General features: G+C 39.6%; 1 long non-coding RNA gene across 11 annotated transcripts in view; it reads right to left on the reverse strand.

Moving 5' to 3' along the window:
* LOC115291598 overlaps window positions 1-19891 on the reverse strand; it is a 147183-nt gene that overhangs the window by 121203 nt on the left and 6089 nt on the right. For 3 of the 11 annotated variants that reach the window (XR_003908558.1, XR_003908559.1, XR_003908561.1), the window contains one exon: window positions 16204-16275. The exons of the other annotated variants lie outside the window; for them this stretch is intronic. This is a non-coding gene — a long non-coding RNA (uncharacterized LOC115291598). The remainder of the gene's footprint in view (window positions 1-16203; window positions 16276-19891) is intronic. 11 annotated transcript variants of the gene reach the window in all.

The raw sequence follows: 19891 nt of genomic DNA on the forward strand, positions 1-19891 counted from the left end.
GGGCACAGAGCAAATGGGGTTGGGGGTGGGAGGACGAAATGGCAGAAGTATGCTGGAAGTATCTTCTGCTGCCTTTCAATATTCCAGTAAAATAGAAAACGAGGTCTCAGTGTGAGAATGGGGGAGGAGGAACTGAGGAGAAGGAAGGCAGAAGAAAACAGTGTCTGGGTGAGGGAAGGACTAGAGAAATGCAGTATGGCTGCCAGACAGTATGAAGTACCCACTTGTGGTTAATAGAAATTAATTAAAAGTGAGACCAGTCAGCAAGACAAGTGTTTTTCTTTCTCCAGAACTGTTCATCCATACAAGAATAGACTCTGATAAATTGAGAGTTGGCTTTAACCAGGGTTGGTATTAACAAAATGTGAAAAATGTCCCAATTTTGTGAAAAAGAAAGGGAAATTTTTAATATAGCAGGAGTACATGGCACTTGCATAGGAAAAAAAAAGATAGAAAGGAAATTTATAAACAGGTGTGTTTTACAGGCCATTTTTATCTTCTTAGATACTACCTAAGGTTTTTCACAAAAATCAAAGCTCACCCAGTCTTACAAGACTATCCAATATAACCAAAATCAGTAATTAGCAACGGTCTTACAAGAAATTTAAATCTGAAAGCAATGAAGTAAGACAACAATTCTGTTTGTCCCCTCTCTCACCAAGAACATCATTTCTTGTGTATGTTTCCTTCTGGGTATCTGCCTCATTCTCTTGATTCTGTTTGTAGATCAGTGCACAGGACCCCAAGATGGCTGCCCTTGTTTCAGCCCACAAGTCCAGTAAGCTCATCACCTGACTAAATCTTTGTCTTTCTCAGATAAAATTTACAGGAGGCAAGCTGATTGGCTCAGCTTGAAGGGCTCTTTATTTGGTTCAACCAACTAAAATCAGGAATGGGAAGGCAGCTGTCAAAATAATGGCAACCACCTAATCCCTTTCCTTCAGTCAAATACTAGGGAGAGAGGTAGTTCCAATGAAACAGGCCAGGCAGGAGCCCAAATATAACTTCCTAAAAAAGCATGTATCACATTTATAATAAGAACAAATACTTTCAGTTCTGTGCTCACAAGTTGACAAGCGCGAGCCAGATGCGGGGCTCCGGCTTGCGAACTGCAAGATCGTGAGGTGAGCTGAAGTCAGATGCTCAAGCAACTGAGCCACCCAGGTGCCCCAATACTTTTATTTTTTAAGAGCAAACGTTAATATTTATAAAGAAGAGATGAAAGGGGAAAATAACAAAATTTTTAAAATGTAGCTTCCCCGTTTTTTTCTCAAATATTCCTTCTCTGTTTCAGTTTCATCTTTGTAATTTCTTTTTTTTAAATTTTTTAAAATGTTTATTTTTTGAGAGACAGAATGTGAGTGAGGGAGGGGCAAAGAGAGAGGGAGACACAGAGTCCAAAGCAGCCTCCAGGCTCCAAGCTGTCAACACAGAGCCTGATGTAGGGCTCAAACTCGTGAATTATGAGATCATGACCTGAGACTAAGTCAGAAGCTCAACTGACTGAGCCACCCAGGTGTCCCTCACTATTGCAACTTCTTTTTTTTGTTTTGTTTTATTTACTATTTTTGAGAGAGAGAGAGAGAAAGCATGAGCAAGGGAGGGCCAGAGAGAGAGAGGGAGACATAATCTGAAGACAGGCTCCAGGCTCTGAGCTAGCTGTCAGCACAGAGCCTGACGCGGGGCTCAAACCCATGAACGTGAGATCACGACCTGAGCCAAAAGCAGACGCTCAACTGACTGAGCCACCCAGGCACCCCTGCAATTTCTAAAAAGCTTCTGTCGCGTGCCTTTTAGCACAAGGCACCACAGCCTTCGCCACACAAAATGAATCTAACAGGGAAAAAAATCATTTTAACAGGAAAATTTACATTTAAAAAAAAACATTAAGAAGGTAAAATATATCAATAACTGCAAAATGGAACTGTTGACAATATCAAACATTCTGAAGAATCCCTCCCTTCTTCAGTAAATGCCTAGTGATTATTTCCTGCATGTTATTAGACTTGAAAGTTAGATCAGATGTAAAAAAAAAAAAACAGTAGGATAAAACTAAGAAGGAAGTCTATTAGTGACATTTCCCTTTTAAGATTATTTTTAGTTGTACAAATTGTGTACATGTTTGTGTACTTTAATATTCAAGTACACACAGAAGCATAGAAAGAAAAAGAAAAATCTCCTTTGGTTTTACCTTTCTCACCCCTGAGTACCTTCAATTCCATGGCACTTTACAGAGAAAAACAGTTAACAGTTTGGACTATAATACCCTTTTGATTCTTTTTTTAAGTTAGTTTTATTTATTCTTTTGTTCTTAAGGCCTTCCCTTTTCATTGTTAAATTTGCCTTTCTTTCTTTATACTGATGACTTTCCATCAGTATCCATGGTAAGTTATAGACTCCCGTGGCCTTGCAACTAGGCCCTATAAAGACATTTTCAATAATATCCCAATGATCTAATCTCTTAAGGCACTCATTTTTCATCTGTTTTTTAAAAGTAGACATTTTATGGACTGATGAAGCAATCATTTAGAAACGTACACCTCTGAAGCCATAATCATTTTATAATTTGTTCTGCCTCACCAACAACCACAGCGAGTCTTCTAAGAGGACAATCCTTTAGAGCAAATCTCTAACATTAAAGCAGCTTACAGCTATTTCAGATAATGGGAGCTGTCCAGCCCGTGAAGTGCTCAGTCTCTACCATTTACGGAGGATCTGCTGAACTAATAATCGAATTGAAAATGAGCTCGGCACGAGAATTCAGCAACAGATGATGGAAATAAGTGAACTTACAAAATTTACAGGAAATTTCTTTCTGAAGGTCAGAGGATGCATTAAACACAATATCAAATGTGCATTTTTCAAACAGTATACTATATTCTTATGAGAAACTGATGTAAAGTTTATGGTGCTATCCTTTCAGAAGAACTGGTTAAAGATAATCCAATCAAAACTGAGTTTGTAATTGTGTCTAAATTTGAAATAAAAAGTAATATGCAATAAAAGGGGGGGAAAGCTGTAGAGATCTCCCTTAGAAAAATAAAACTCCAGGGTGCCTGGGTGGCTCAGTTGATTATACAGTTCATGATTTTGGCTGAGGACATGATCTCATGATTTGTAGGATTGAGCCCCACATAGGGCTCTGCACTGACAGCACCAACATGGAGTCTGCTTGAGATTCTCTCTCTCTCTCTCTCTCTCTCTCTCTCTCTCCCTCTCTGCCCTTTCCCCACTCGCACATGCATGCTCTCTCTTTATCTCAAAATAATAAAGAAAAGCCCCCCAAAACACGTCTTTCATGGATCTGTCTTTGAGTCATATTTGTGTAGAAAATTTTTATCACTTAAGGGCTATGTTACTTAATGTCTCTTTTACAAATAGTATATAATATATAATATTCAGCAGGAGCTTTGCCCTGTGCCAGTCCATCATTGACTCCAATTCCAACTGGTGGTTAGACAATCCCCATGCTATGGCAAAATTCCACCCCAAGTGTCTGTCTTATCTCTCACTCACCTTTTCTACCTCAAGAGTTGTTCCAAAGATATCAGCTGCTCAGCCTTATAAAGAACATTCCAGAAACATGAGGGATTAACAATCACAGAAGCAACCCTCAACCAATGAGAAATGGGAGTCAGTGAACAAATGCCCCAGTCTCCCATACTTTCGAGGGAAAAGTCTAACGCCCGCTCTGTACAGTTCCTTGAGGGTTTGAGTACCAACTGCCCACAGCAATAATTGGTTCAATAATGCACATTTAATTTGCTTCCTTGAATCATTTCTCAAATAGATTATCTTCTCCCAATGCTTCATCCAAATGTTTCAAGCTCTGCTTTCAGAGTAAAACAAAGATGTTATGTAAAGTGCTAACAGTGTCCATATTCTAATATATAATTAGTAGTGATGGTTCCCTTCCCTGCATCTCTTCATAAATACCATTCCCTCTACTAATGAATCAGTCTTCCAGTCTTTATCAATGACTCAATCTCAGCAAAACAACTGTCCAAAATGGTAGCCAATATGGCTATTGAGGACATGAAAATGCTGAGTCCAACCTAAGAGATGTTGACAGTGTAAGCTACACAACAAATTTTTTTTTAAATGTAACATAAAAAAGTAAAGTATCTCCTTAATAATTTTATACTGATTAGTTGAAATGATAATGTTTTGGATATTATTGGGTTAAGAAAAATATATGACTCACACTAATTTCATTGGTTTCTTTTTACTTTCTATAATATGGCAACTAAAATTTGAAAATTATAGTACTGACCTGTATTATACTTAATTGTACAGCACTGCTCTAGAAATTGTAGAAAAGGGCCACAGAGTTAAGAGAGACAGAGAGAGGGAGAGGGAGAGAATATGGGCATGACTCAGTATATTCAACAAGATGTATAATTATATGCCACATAAGTCATTTAGGCTGATATAACCAAAAAGGTTTTATTGAAAAATAAAGAAGGTTCCAAAACCTGGTCCAAAGAACCAAGCTTAGATTAGAGTCTGCACAGCTAGGTAGCAAGTATACAGATTGTTTGCAAAAAATGTCTCCACCATTCCCCTCCCTATGTCCTTGTTCCTTGGCAATGTGACATTGAAGCTCCTCCCATTTAGAGGCTGAGTGTATTTCTTTACCCTTTGATTTTGGGCTGGACTCATGACTTGCCTTGACAAGGAACATGAGGCCATTCCTTTTTAGAACTCTGATGAGTGGTCATGGGAACAAATCTGGGCTGGCCTGCTAGATGACGAGATGTATATTCCAGTTGTCTCCACAGCCTCAGCTGACTGTCACCCACACCACAGAAACGGAGCTGTCCCACCGACCAGAAACTTATTGCAGCCACAAGTGAGCTCAGAGCAGTCCACTTAAAACTGGTCCAAATTAATGATTCTATAGAATCCTGAACTAAATAGCCTACCAGGTTATTTTGAAATGGCTTTTTCAAAGATAAATCTGGAGACTAGTAAAAGTGGTAAGGATAGACTTTATTCAGTAATTAACTGCTACAATGAGGTAGAGGGTCCAATGTGAACTGAACTCTGATCTTGTTCAGAACTGACCAAGCATTTTAAAGAGAAATGAAGGAGTAGGCACAGGGAACAAGCAAATATTGGGTTTGTTTCCTGGAGATTATTTGGAGGAGTAGAAAAGTTTTGGTATCTTTCTGCCAGCAAGTTGTAGTGTAAGTTAGAGCAAAGAACGGGCCCCCTTCATCCTGGCAGGGAGGGCAGAAGTTATTGCCCTGAATGCTTGCATTTTAAAGAGATGACTCTGGTCAGAGAAGACAGTTCTGGGTGGTGGAAGATCTACATCTCAAAGGGGGAGAGAATGGATTTATAACTGTAAGCTTTTTTTAAAAAAAAATTTTAATGCTTATTTTTTGAGAGAAAGAGAGACAGGCAAGAGTGAAGGAGGGTCAGAGAGAGTGGGAGACACAGAATCTGAAGCAAGCTCCAGCCTCTGTGCTAACAGCTCTGTGCTTTAGAAAACAAAGGGCTCGAACCCACAAACTGTGAGATCATGGTCTGAGCCAATGCCGGACACTTAACCAACTGAGCAACCCAGGCACCCCACAACGGTAAGCTTTCTAAAGTAATTGCTCCCCATGAGAGAAGGTTCAGAGACCTATCTGTTTATTACCAGGTTTGTGCTAGAACAAATAGTAATTCTTCTGGCAGTCTTGACTTTCTCAGGGAGGCACACTGAGGGGGCCTTGAGTTAGAAATGTTAATGTTTATTCAAATCTTTTACTGTGCATGGTAGCAGGGGGAGAGGAAGGAGACAAAATCATTTGCAGAGTCCACTATTTTTATAGGCCAAAGCTGAGGCCTAATTGAAAAGAAAACTCAGAAGAACCTGACTAAGGTTTAGTCAAGAAGACAGTCTCTGTTATTTGTCACTTAGCTTTGGGGTGGTTTCTTACATTGCAAAATCTAAATAATATAAACTTGATGCCACAGAACTAGTCCAGTAGAAATTCTACCACCTCTTACTCCAGACCTAAAAACTGCACTTTGTACTGCTGGACATGGAGACTGCCATTAGGGCTCCTGGAAAGTGCAGGTAGCTACTACCACCACTGCCAGGGCCACCAGAGTGGATTCTGTGTCATCAGTGTTTTTTTGGTATCACTACCTTAAATTCGAAGTCTGGAGAAAGCGCATCTGACTGATGGAGCCTAAGTCACATGCCCATTGTTTCACATTGATACCTCCAGCCTCTACAATTTAGATACAGGTTCTGTTTGATCAAATTAAAAATTCTCCAATACAGGAAGTATGTTCAGATGCTAGGTTGTCAAAACAAAAAACAGATGCCATCACATGTACCATAGTATTTCATACCTCCATTGCTTTACTGGTGCTGAAAATCATGTTTGAAACACATCTTCAGGGTCTCCTGAGTGGCCCTGTTGGTTAAGCATCCGACTCTTGATTTTGGCTCAGGTCATGATCTCAGTTTGTGAGTTGGAGGCCCGCATCAGACTCCGCATTGACAGTGTGGAGCCTGCTTAGGATTCTCTCTCTCCCTGTCTCTCTCTCTCTCTCTCTGTCCCTCCCGTTTGTGCTCTCTCTCTCAAAATAAACTTTTTATAAAAAAAAGAGAAAGAAACATCCTTTTCTACATGAATAACTCCACTTTATTTTCTCTTAGAAATCTGACTTCTTCCCACCCCCCTTCTCCAACCCTGGCTGAATTAGGAAAAAGCACAAAGGCATGGAATCTATCAAAATAATAAGCACTCCTACTTATTGTCAGAGTAACTCCTTGTTGGTCACAGTTCTTATCATTAAGAATCTTTCAATCTGAGGGAACGAAATCTTTTACCCAAACCCTAGTGTTTTTAACATAGTAAGTACTCAGTGCTTGCTTCTCCATAAATAAACTGGAGATTTCATTACAGGAAGAAATAGGAGGTGAATTTTATAAAATACATTGATGTCAGATTATGCAGGAGTCAATGTAATTTATCTCAGAAACAACACAGCACCACTGAAGGTTTTGGTATTATTTATTGATAAAGATTCCTGTGGAATCAGTGTACAGGATGCAAAGACGGGAGTGAGACTAGAGCCTCTTTGGCAGGCTATCGTACATGCTGGGTATGCGAGTGCAAGGGCATAGCCGTGATAATGAAGAGAAGGGTCCAACCATGAGATGAAATTAAGAAGATGATAGAACCTGATTGGTGCTGGGTGAAGAGGGAAGAGAGGAAGGAATGTTTTCACAGGTGGAGTGACAAAATGTGTGTGTGTGTGTGTGTGTGTGTGTCTTAAATTGTGGTGATTTCTTTGTTGTCCCAAGAATTTTCCCTTATTCTACTCATTCTGAGGCATTTTCTAACTCAGGAAAAGAAAAACTACTGCAGAACAGGAGAAAAGGATGTCATATTCTTCGCTTTTAGCTTCCAAAGAAACGTTCTGGGACAACAAAGACTTTGCAAGAGTACTTGCAGAAAAAGACTACATCCTTGTAATTTTGATGAATCCAATTATTCAACTGTTTCTTTTCTAGTTAGTGATTTCTACAAGAAATCTTTACCCACCTCAAGGTCACAAAGATATTTTTGTGTTTCCTTCTTCCAGAAGTTTACACACACCAGAACTGCTAAAAACAAAGGCTGACAACATTTCATACAAGAAGGATGTGGAGCAACCAGATAGCTCATAAACTGCTGCTGAGCTTGCAAAATAGTACAAGCACTTTGGATATTTCCTCAGTAGGGTCTTACGATGTTAAACAAACATCTACACTATAACCCAGAGATTCTACTCTTAAGTGTTTACTCAAGTGGAAACATGTTCATATTTTTAAAAAATACCTACAGCAGCCATATTCTTAATAGCTTAAAACTGGGAACCATGCAATTATCAAACAAAAGGAAGCAGATGAATAAATATAGTATATAGTATAGTCACATAATGAGGAATGAACTAGTGCTGCATACAACAATACGAATGAACCACAAAAATGTGGTGAACAAAAGAAGCCAGATACAAAAGCATACTTGTTTTATGACCCCATTTACAGGAAATTCAAAACAGGTAAAACAAATAAATATTGACTGAAGTTAGAAGAGTGGTTTGTTGCCTTAAGGTGGAGGGAAAGAAAGAAGATTGACCAGGAAAGGGTACAAGGCAATTTTCTAAGGTAATAGACATGCTCTATGTCTTGACAATGGTATGTATTACATGAGTATATTGATTCATTATTGAATTGTACACTTAAGATGTACACATTTCACATGCAAAGTATGCCTCACAAAATGTAGAGCATATTGCATTTTAGAAGAATGGGTATAGATTTTTCCTAAATGTACACAGCTGAGAGATATGTATACTTTATGACATTTGGGTATTAAATGTCACAAGCATTCTACTGGAAAATGTTAAACTGGGAGAAATCCTGTTGGGGTATGACTGTGTTTCCTGTATGCCTGCAAAGATCTGTCTTTGCCTGTGCCCTTTGAGATGCAGGTAGAGTCAGATTATGTGCTGGAAGTTGTTACACTCCGGATTACAACATTTTAACTCAGTGTTAAATCCCAACAGTGGGGCTGTGTTCTCCTCTGTTAGATCTGTACTATTGGCAAGTCCCAAAAGTTAATTCTATCTCTACCTATTGTTGTAAGTACAAAATGTGGTATAATAAGATTTTATTTATAAAATAACAAAGTTGAAAAATATTTCCTTAGCTATAAAATTAAATGTAACCCCTCTTCTCAAGGACCAGAGAAAGTTTATCACTCAATTAGTGATGGATTATTTGCTGAGCATCCGACCTAGTCTTAATACCACAAAAAAGGACACATAACGTGGGTGAAGCATGAACTAAACCTCTTGTCCTTTATGAACAAACCTGACCTTGGCTTAACTTTATAACACTGTTTCTCTAGAAACCTGAAATGGGTAGAATGGAAGTGGTACTACTAGGTAATTTTTCTTATGATAAAAAATGACAAATTTTATCTAGCAGGAGAGAAACTATATATGAACTATAAATACCTTGTGGGAAATCATAGCTTTGGGCCCCCCGAGTGTGATGGTTCTCATAACCCGAGAGGCCCCTTGCAGGGACTCAGGAATTTATGCCCCTGATTGGTGTGAGGACTGCTATAAGAAGTCTTATTGAAGAGGAGTGCTGAATGCTGCTCTTCTAGCAAGTTCCATTTCCTGAAAGGCATTATAAAAGTCTAAATACACTTTGGTACAAGCACAGTTTCTAACTTTACTACATTTTTATATCCTCCATTTTTTATTTTTTTCACAGATGTATATGTAACTGGCTCCTCTCTTTAAAAAAAAAAAACAAGTTTACATGTATCACAAATGAAAATTATAATCTCTCTTCTACATTTGGTTAACTTAGCTATTAAACTTCACAAACCAAAAGCAAATAAAGAAAAATGTCAAACGCCATTAGAGAAGTCAGTGACCACAGAGTAGACAGGACTAAAGAATGGAAATAAAGCATTCTAAAGCAGAGAGGAAAAAGTTAAGAATTCTTAGATTTAAAAGTATTTGATATAAACTTAAAATATATAAAGCTAACTAACAGTAGAACAGTTACCATGGGCATGTAAATTAATCTGTCAGACCTGTCAGAAATCAGTGTACTACCCTGAGTCACTACCTTTTCTTGAGTTACGTTCTTGCCATACAAGATTTTTTTCCTACATAAACTTTTAATGAGCCTAACATAAAATGTAACCTAGTACACCTAGTATTATATTATTCACTTTAGAGAGATTAAGACTCATCCTAAGCATACATGCATTTGTCATTTGAACTTTAATTATGAAAAAGAGCTGGATATAGTCAACTTCCCTTACTGAGTTTTTGGGGCAAAGCCCCCATACTCATTTGGCAGCTAACATTACCATTCATCGGCACACTGAATTTCTTTGCAAGAAAAAAAAAGGAAAGAAAGAAAAACAAAAAGAAAAAAAAGAGTTCAACATATCAAAGACTAGATAGCTAGCTTTAGATGATAAAGCTGCAAAGCATTTATACTTTCTTTGGTTTTTGCAGACAAAAACAAACAAAGAAACAAACAACAACAAGACTATTGTTTTCCAGATGATTAAACTGAAATATTTAACACTCTGCAATTCTAATTTATTCTCTAGGCATGCATGAAAATCTTACTGATAGCCTATAGCAGCATACTTAAACTGCCACAAGTTAATCAACACACCCTACCCACAGTCAGTTCCATTTTCCCTGGGGTTTAAAAAGGACCCATCAGTGGGGTATAGCTCAGGGTTAGAGCACTTCACTGCAAAAAGGACCCATCAGTGGACATGAAGAAGAAAGAGGAAAACTATCCTATCTGATTCCTTAACTCTGTAATCTTTTCCACCAATGGGTTTATGTCTGAATAAATAGGACATAAATAATATGACCTAAATTGCCTACCTTCATACTATTCCTTAAAGCCTCCCTCAAATGGTGACAGAGTAAAATCCATATGGACCCATTGCAGAGATGATAGACTGCCTCTATCCATGTCAGTCTACCTAGAAGACTAACCAATTCTACTACTCATACTGCATTTGGATGTTAATAAATACGTGCTCTGTAATAACAATGTGCTAAATACAGGCCATCTACTAACAGTGGGGTTATATCCCTATAATGGATGCCTATTCATTGTAAATTAAAAATATCTTAAGTTGAAAATACATTTAATAAATCTAACCTACTAAACATCATAGCTAAGTTTAGGCTACCAACATTGCATTAGCTTACAGCTGGGCAAAATCATCTAACACAAAGCCTATTTTATAAAAACTGTATTTATTTATTTTACATTAAAGAATATAATAAAGTGTATCTTGTGAAAATCATTAAATACTGTACTGAAAGTGAAAAAGTGGTTGGAAGTGTATATGGTGCTTACCCTGGGGATCACGTGGCTGACCGGGAGGCTGCAGTGGTCCCCACAGCCCCCTGTCGCAACACAGTAAGACCCCACGTATCACTAGCCCAGGAAAAGATCAAAATTCAGGATTCAAAGTATGGCTTCTACTAAATGTGTATCGCTTTTGCACCTTCATAAATTCCAAAAAATTCATTAAGTTGAGGGGTGCCTGGGTGGCTCAGTTAGCTAAGCACCTGACTTCAGCTCAGGTAATGATCTCAGGGCTCATGAGTTCAAGCTCCATGACAGGCTCTATGCTGACAGCTCAGAGCCTAGAGCCTGCTTCAGATTCTGTGTCTCCCTCTCTCTTTCTGCCCCTCCCCTACTCACATACTCTCTCTCTCACTCTCTCATTCTCTCTCTCAAAAATAAATAAATATCTTCAAAAAACTGTTAAGTTGAATCACTGTAAGTCAGAGACTGTATAACTGTGTTTATTTGTTCAAAACCCTATTGTCAACTCCTTGAGGGTATGCATGAACTATATCTTATTAATCTTCTCACTCTTAAGTTTTGCATATAGTCTGATGTCTCATAAACTTAATAATGAGTGAATGGGCAAATGGTTAAATGAGTAGCAGTATGGCAGCCAATTAGTCTGAACAGCTACTAAAAATACTGCTACACTATCAGAATATTTTCAGCTGCAATAAACAAGTAACAGAATTGCAGACAAAAAGTGGATTAAATAAGGTAGATATTATCTCACTGTATTTTTTTTAATGTTTACTTTTGAGACAGAGAGAGAGAAAAGGAAAGAGAGTGAGCAGAGGAGGGGCAGAGAGAGAGGAAGGCACAGAATCCAAAGCAGGCTCCAGCTCTGAGCTGTCAGCACAGAGCCCGATGTGGGTTCTGAACTCATAAGTCATAAGATCATGACCTGAGCCAAAGTAGGACACGCAACTGACTGAGCCACCCAGGCACCCCTATTATCTCACTTTAAAAGGTAGTGATTTGGGGTGCCTGGGTGGCTCAGTTGGTTACGCCTCCAACTTCGGCTCAGGTCAGATCTCACATTCGTGGGCTCAAGCCCCGCGTCAGGCTCTGTGCTGACTGCTAGCTCAGAGCCTGGAGCCTGTTTCCGGTTCTGTGTCTCCTTCTCTCTCTGCCCTTCCCCCTCTCATGCTCTGTCTCTGTTTGTATCAAAAATAAATAAAACATTTAAAAAAAAAAATAAAATAAAATAAAATAAAAGGTAGTGATTCAATTATGTCATGTGGGTCCAAGTTCTTTCTTTCCATCTTTCAACCTCAGTACATCAGTGATGTCTGCCTTCATGAGCACAAGATCACTGCTAAGGCCTCAACATCACACTACCAAAGAATAAAGAATAGCCAAAGCAGAAAGGAAGAGAGTGAGCAGGGGGAAAAAAAAAAAAAAAAACAATTTTCTTTTCTTTCCAGAGGTTTTCCATCTTACCACACTTTTGCTTACCTCTCACTAAGCCAAGACTGGGTCACTGTCCATTGTTAGTCTGAACAAAGAATAATGGAATTTCCACAACTGACATAGAAACTCTACAGCTAGAGAACAGAGAACAAAGATGCATCCTCCCTGCCCTACGCTACCAAATAAACAACACGAGGATTCTGTTTACAAGAAAGAGGAAGAAATGGCTGTAACCCCCAGTATCTGCAGAGGTCACTAACAGCATGATATACAGAAGATCTTAAAGAGCCCGCACACTCTCAAAATCATTCATTCATTCAACAAATATTTGTTAAGCACCTATTACATGGCAGACAGACACTATTCTCCATCCCTGGGGTACGTTATAGAAAAGATATATATATAACTTCCAAACCTCACGGAATTTACAATTTAGAAGAGGAAAACAGACAATGAACAATAAATATAACAATAAGATATGTCACATATAAATATATCATATATATATTTCATATATATATGGAAATTATTTGGTTTTGTGTTTTTAAGATCAAGGCAAAGTGAGACTGGATGGAAGATGTGAATAGGGGGTTCAGAGAAGGCCTCTTAATGTAACAGTGATTTGAAGGTAAAAAAGGCAAAGATTAAGGCCCCTGGCCTAAAAAGCTGACTGATTCTGGATTCTAAATGGCAAGAGGTCAGTTGGTTGCTGTCTCAGCCCAGTCTAACTGCTCAGATGACCTTGAGGTAGCTGCCATTAAAATGAAACAACATATCAAAAAGGAAGAGCAAGAAAGCAAAAACCTACTGTATAGAATATATTCAAAAAAAATTTTGGTTGTGCTTACAGACACATTGGAAGCAAAAAAATGTAGGAGCTGAATAAACTGCGGAAATGGTGTTGTTAAAGAGCCTATGAGCCTAAGCACCAAGGAGCCATGTGACTCTCTGAAGTCTTTAAACAACTTATGGGCTGTAAGATATATGCAGCCCCCGGGGGAACATGTTCCCAAAGCCTATTTCAGATGTGACCAAGAAAAACAACAGACGGCATAGGCCCTCCCAGAGAGAACAGCAGGGGCCACGGACAGCAATGGACACGAGTGCCTTCTGGGGCAGCAGAAACAGGGTGGGAAGAAGGGGCCTCATCCACCACCAGGGCAGAGGTCTCTGACACTCCTGCTTTGCTGATCGCCATCAGGGCTAGGAATCGGTGACTGTGGTTTCTCATTTTTCTCCTTACTGAATAGAAGTTTTAATTTGCTGAACCACCTGAGCTACATCTGGACATGAATGAAGAGACAGAACATCACCCAGGACTCAGGGGATCTAAGCTGAATACAGGAAGTGGATGTCCTCTGAAGTGTCTCCCTTGGGAAGGGGAAAGTGTGCTCTGTGTGTCTTGTTCGGAGAAAGGATGAATGTGAGAAGGATACACATAGAAACCTGGCAGCCAGAGCTGTGGGCTGTGGGAGAGACCACAGCAGCCGACCAATATCCATCCAGCCCTTATTCCTGGGCATATAATCAGGTTATTTCCTAGTCTCCCTTGTAGACCGATGTAATCATGTGACTAAATTCTCCGCAACAGGGGCACCCAGGTGGCTCAGTCAGTGGAGCGTCAGACTCTTGATTTCAGCTCAGGTCATGATCTCACAGTTCTTGAGACTGGGCCTTGCGTCAGGCTCTGTGCTGATATTGAGGAGATTATTTGGGATTCTCTCTTTCTCTCTCTCTCTCTCCCTGCAGCTCTCTTTCTCTCAAAAGTAAATAAACATTAAAAATAAATAAGTAAATAAATAAATAAATTCTCAGTGATAATATGTGAGTAAATGGAATATATGCCTGGCTTTTCAGGACCAGGGCCTGTAAGAGAGGTGTGCCTCCGCCACACTGTTCCCCTTTCCACGGCCTGAAGCCTGGATGTGGTGAACAAGCCTTGAGACCGCGCACCAGATGAGAAGGTCCTAAAGGAGTCACAAGGAGGAAGAACCCTGGTCCTCGAATCAGCATTCACAAGAGCGGAAGAGAGCTGTGCTGACCCGGAGCACTCTCGACTACTGTTGCTGAAGTCTCTGATTTTCTAAGTCTATGTGTACAACAACTTAGTATACTCTAACAGAGAGATTAACTCCCTGGCTGATGCAGAAATTACCTTCTACATATTTTAAGATGGTAAAAAAAGAACATAATTCACTTTAGAAAGCTTTGTCTTAGTTGGGGCTGCTATTAGAGAACACCATAGACTATTAGATGGGTTACAAATGGTTCTGGAGGCTGGAAGCGAAGATTAAAGTACGGGCACATTCAGTGTCTGGGGAGAGCCCGCTTCCTGGTTCATAGACAGCCATCTTTTTGCTTTGTCCACCTGTCGCAGATGGGTAAGACAGGTCTCTGGGATCTCTGTCATAAGGACACTAACTCCATTCCTGAGGCAGTACATCACCTCACCGAAGGCCTCACCTCCTAATACTATCACATTGGCGATTAGGATTTCAACATATGAATGGAGGGAGGACATAAATGTTTAGTGTAGCCTTCTTTCAAAATAGCTAAAATTTTTAAATTTTTGAAACCATTAGTTGCATTATTTGGGGGAAAAAATCTGTGGTGGAACCCCACATTTCCTACAGATTATAGATACATGAATCATTACTAAACCTAACACATAAGATTTAGAATAATGAAAAAAAAGACAGAAAAATATTATGTGTCAATGTGGCACTCAGACATCCTTACAGTGCTACATCAATTAAAACACAAGTATACTTCAATGTCATTAAAAATGCCATTCCAAAAGAAATCACTTAATGCCTGTCTCTTCCACGAGGTGGTAAGTTCCTCAAGAGGAAGGATTATTTTGCTTTCTACTGTATAATTAATACCTGGCATAATATCTCACATATAATGAGATAAATGAAAAAAACACTTAAAATGCTTAATTAGTTTTAACTTTTATGAGAAAGTACTATGTTTTGGTTTGGGTGGGGGCTTTCTGAGGACAGAGAGAGAGCCTGAGTCTGAGGCAAGCAGAGAAAGGAGATAGGGAATCTTAAGCAGGCTGCATGCCCAGGGTGGAACCTAACACAGGCTCTTGATCTCATGCACCGTGAGGTTATGACCTGAGCCAAAGCCAAGAGTCAGATGCTTAACTGACTAAGCTACCCAGGTGCCCCCAAAGTACCATGTTTAATAGAATCCCCCCCCAAAAAAAAACAGGGGCACCTGAATGGCTCAGTCATCTGAGCATCTGACTTCAGCTCAGGTCAAGATCTCACAGTCAGTGGGTTCAAGCCCCATGTCAGGCTTTGTGCTGACAGCTCAGAGCCTAGCGCCTGCTTCAGATTCTGTGTCTCCCTCTCTCTCTGCCCCTCCCATGCTTGCACTCGTGTGTGTGTGTGTGTGTGTGTGTGTGTGTGTGTATGTGTGTGTGTGTGTGTGTGTTTCAAAAAAAATAATAAGATATTTAAAAAAAAAGAAACCCAAAAAACAAAAGGTTGTATTCTTTCTCACTTACCCTTATGCTAGCTATCATTTCCGATCAACAAATATTTTGGAATAAAGAAAATTATGAAAATTTAAAATTATGAAATTTTAAATCTAACTCAACAGGTACGTGAATAGTTAACTTAGAAATATATTGGCATTTCCATTTCTAGCTTGAGTATTCCACATCTAGACATCTCATATCTATACAGTATAAAAATAAACCTCTAATAAAATTTTATGAAATGGACTCTTCTCTAACTTGAGACATCATCCCAAACATTCCTTTTATCACCTTGAATTTAGCAGTGGGAACTCTGCACATTACTAAAGACTGGATTTGGCCCATGGTCCGAAAAAAAAAAAAAAAGAAAGAAAATCAATAGCTTAGAAGTTACCTCCCAATCTCCTCCCAGCAATGCCAACAGTGAATTTATCCACAGACTGGAAATAGGTTCAGTTTGTTTTGCCTGCACAACAGGACAATGGATCAGCAGACAGCTTACCCATAATGTCAGCATTACTGAAACTATAGGTGGTAAATCCCTTTAATGCAAATATTTGTATCCCAAACTCTCAAAGGGATGCTTGCCTAAGTTTAAGAGGAGACATAATTTTAAGAGAGACATTTTCTTTAGGGTTAAGGATTCCAACACAGCAGCACCAGACTTCGTCTAAAATACTGTTAAGGATTAGACTTTTAGAAAATGGATCGACACAGCAGAAATAAGCCCACCATGCTGTTCAATTTGAGCACAATGCAAAAAGAATTCTAAAACAAGTCATCAACTTTTGCATTCTTACTCACTAAAAATAAGGAATAGTTTAAATAGGCATTTTAACTCAAATATATTAAGCATGCATGGACTCTAAGGATGAAACTTTAGTCTTCCGTGTTTATTAATCAATTTTAATTTTTAATATGCAATTCATTCACCCACACTCTCATACAAGTATTTATTGAGCACTGTAGCAGAGATTGCTTGTTGCCTACTTCAATATCCCCGCTCTTTCAGAAGCCCTGATTTTTAGCTGAGCACACGGATGCTGGAATAAAGACCCAATACCCTAGGTTCCCTTTCAGCTAGGCTCTTCACCCACAAGACTGAGGGGTAATCAGAAATGTTATGTGGCAGCTTCCGAGAGACATCCCCAAAAAGCAGCTGGCATGTCTTCTGTGCTCTGCCTTCTCAGCTTCCTCCACTCTGCTGTTCGGAACGTAGTTCTAATGAAGAGCCTAGGTCCTGCACACAAACATGAGACCCACCTCATAGGGGTGACTGAGCAGAAGGTCAGAAGCAGCATGAACGACTAAGGACATTGTGATTCAAAGCTACCACACCCACCCTAGACTGCCCACCTCTAGACTTTAATGCAAAATAAAAAGTCCTACTTTTTAAAGCCACTGCTGTTTGGGGTTTTTATAGTACTTGCAGTGAAACCTAATCCTAACTGACACAAGGTATTCGTAAGATATTTTAAGTGTTGAAGTAAATACAAGATGAGTAAGGCAGAATTCCTGCACACAATCAGGTTAAGACAGCACCAGAGTGGATTATAATAGTTTTTACTTGTTTATTATGTTTCCAAACGAACTCTCTTCTGATAACAGCAACCATTTTCCTTTGGAGTAACTCCTCTCACATATCATAAGATCAAGCTTCAATACCTGTAGCCCCATTCCTGAGCCAACCTGTGATTGAGGAGGTGGGGAGGAGTGGAGAGATGGAATGTGATCTAAGCCTGGCCAGTTAAAGTACTAGCCATTATAACTGGTTCAGGAATGAGCAAATGAATTAAACTTGGCCTTTTAGAATCCCACTGTATGGGGGCACCCAGGTGGCTCAGTCCGTTAAGCATCCGGATTCGGCTCAGGTCATGATCTCACGGTTCATGGGTTCGAGCCCCGCATCAGGCTCTGTGCTGACAGCTAGCTCAGAGCCTGAAGCCTGTTTCAGATTCTGTGTCTCCCACTCCCCTGCTTGTGCTGTCTCTCTCTGTCTCTCAAAAAATAAAATAAAAAACATAAAAAAAAGGATCCCACTGTATTAAGAGCTACCACTGCAATGTGCTGCATATCAAAACAAACCATAAGTCAGTGCTTCCAGCAACAAACATCTATCATGGGTCTGTGGGTTGGCTGGGTTTGCCGGGCTTTAGGCTGCAGAGTAAGCCCAGGCCTGCTCCACAGGCCTGTTCCTTGGACCAGCAATCATTCTGGGTGAAGTTCTCATGACAGGTGGCAGAGGTATAAAAAGCCAATCTAAACCACACAAGTACATTTATGGTCTCTGCTCATATCACATCTGTTAACACTCCATTGGAAAGAGAAAATACATTCTGCCCAAGGTAGTGATTTATAAGGTCACATGGCAGAGGGAGGGTACGAAGAATTTGAAATAACAATGTGATAAATTACACAGATATCTTGAGTTTCTGGTGTTTTCAGAGTCATGGTATTAAAAGGTTCCAAGCTGGGGCACCTGGGTGGCTCAGTCGGTTAAGTGGCCTACTTCAGCTCAGGTCATTATCTCACGGTTCGTGGGTTCAAGCCCCACATTGGGCTCTGTGCTGACAGCTCAGAGGCTGGAGCCTGCTTCTGTTCTGTGTCTCCTTCTCTCTCTGACCCTCCCCAACTTACACTCTGTGTCTCTCTCTCTCTCTCAAAAATAAATAAATGTTTAAAAAAGTTTTAAAGGTTCTAAGCTAGTGGCATCATATGCTCATTTTATAGGCTAAATGGATGAGGCACATCTCTAACAGCAGAAAAAGAGATAACACGTGAAGAGAAGCAAAGACAGCAGGGGTGAGAGATGGCTAGATAGATATACTAAGTATACTGAATTCTTTATTTTTTTTAAGTTTTTATTTATTTATTTTTGAGAGGGAGACAGAAAGAGAGCAGGGGAGGGACTGACAGAGAGGGACAGAGAGAGAATCCTGAGCAGGCTCTGCACTATCAGCGCAAAACCGGATGTGGGCTTGAACGCAAACCATGAGATAGTGACCTGAGCCAAAACCAAGAGCCAGTTGCTTAACCAACTGAACCACCCAGATGCCCCTGAATCCTTTACTTTAAACTGTACACAATGCCAGTGGTGCATGGGTGGCTCAGTTGGTTGGGCGTCTGACTCCTGATTTCAGCTCAGGTCATGATCTCACAGTTCGTGGAATCAAGCCCCACACTGGGCTCCATGCTGACAGCTTGGAGACTGCTTGGGATTCTCCCTCTCCCTCTCTCTCTGTCCCTCCACTGCTTGTGCACATGCACACACTCACTCTCACTCAAAATAAACAAATACACTTTTAAAAAAAAGAAAAAGAGGGGCGCCTGGGTGGCTCAGTCGGTAAAGCATCCGACTTCGGCTCAGGTCATGATTTCACAGTTTGTGGGTTCAAGCCCCGCGTTGGGCTCTGTGTGGACAGCTCAGAGTCTGGAGCGTGTCCAGATTCTGTGTCTCCCTCTCTCTCTCTCTCTCTCAAAAATAAAATAAAACATTAAAAAGAAATAAAAATAAATAAAAAAAGAAAAAGAAAGAGGCAGCTTCTCCTCCAACTTCACCTACCCCTTCCATCACTATCTTCTTGCCTGTTAGTCTTGACAATAATTAGCCAACAAATAAAACATTACTCAATTCAGATACTGTTAATCAGGTTTTATGTTACTTGTATCTGAAAGAATTCCTGAGGTCGAGGTAATATCTGTTTTAAGTCAAGAACCAATTATATACCTCATCTTCTTATATTACTTTACAGTTTATAACGCATTTTTGCCCATTCTTTTGAGTTACTAGAGTTGAAAATGGTCTGCAGTTAAAGATAAAATCCTTGACTATCCTAGTAAATAAGTTGCTTTATCAAATGAGATGGTAAACTGGTGAGTTCATTGTAACTGTCTAAATACTAAATAGATTTATGTATTACTATCATGAGAAAGTCAAGAAATCACCATACATTTTGGGGAAGAAAATTTCCTTTGTGTTTATTTCAGAATAGACTGTGAAGGATGGCCTGCTAAAACTAGATTGGAACCAAAGAAATCCTGTGAAGAGGCTCTTTTTTGGTGAATGAAGGATTTACTCACAA

Source organism: Suricata suricatta, chromosome 5 (assembly GCF_006229205.1).
Source record: "Suricata suricatta isolate VVHF042 chromosome 5, meerkat_22Aug2017_6uvM2_HiC, whole genome shotgun sequence".
Lineage (NCBI taxonomy): Eukaryota > Metazoa > Chordata > Mammalia > Carnivora > Herpestidae > Suricata > Suricata suricatta.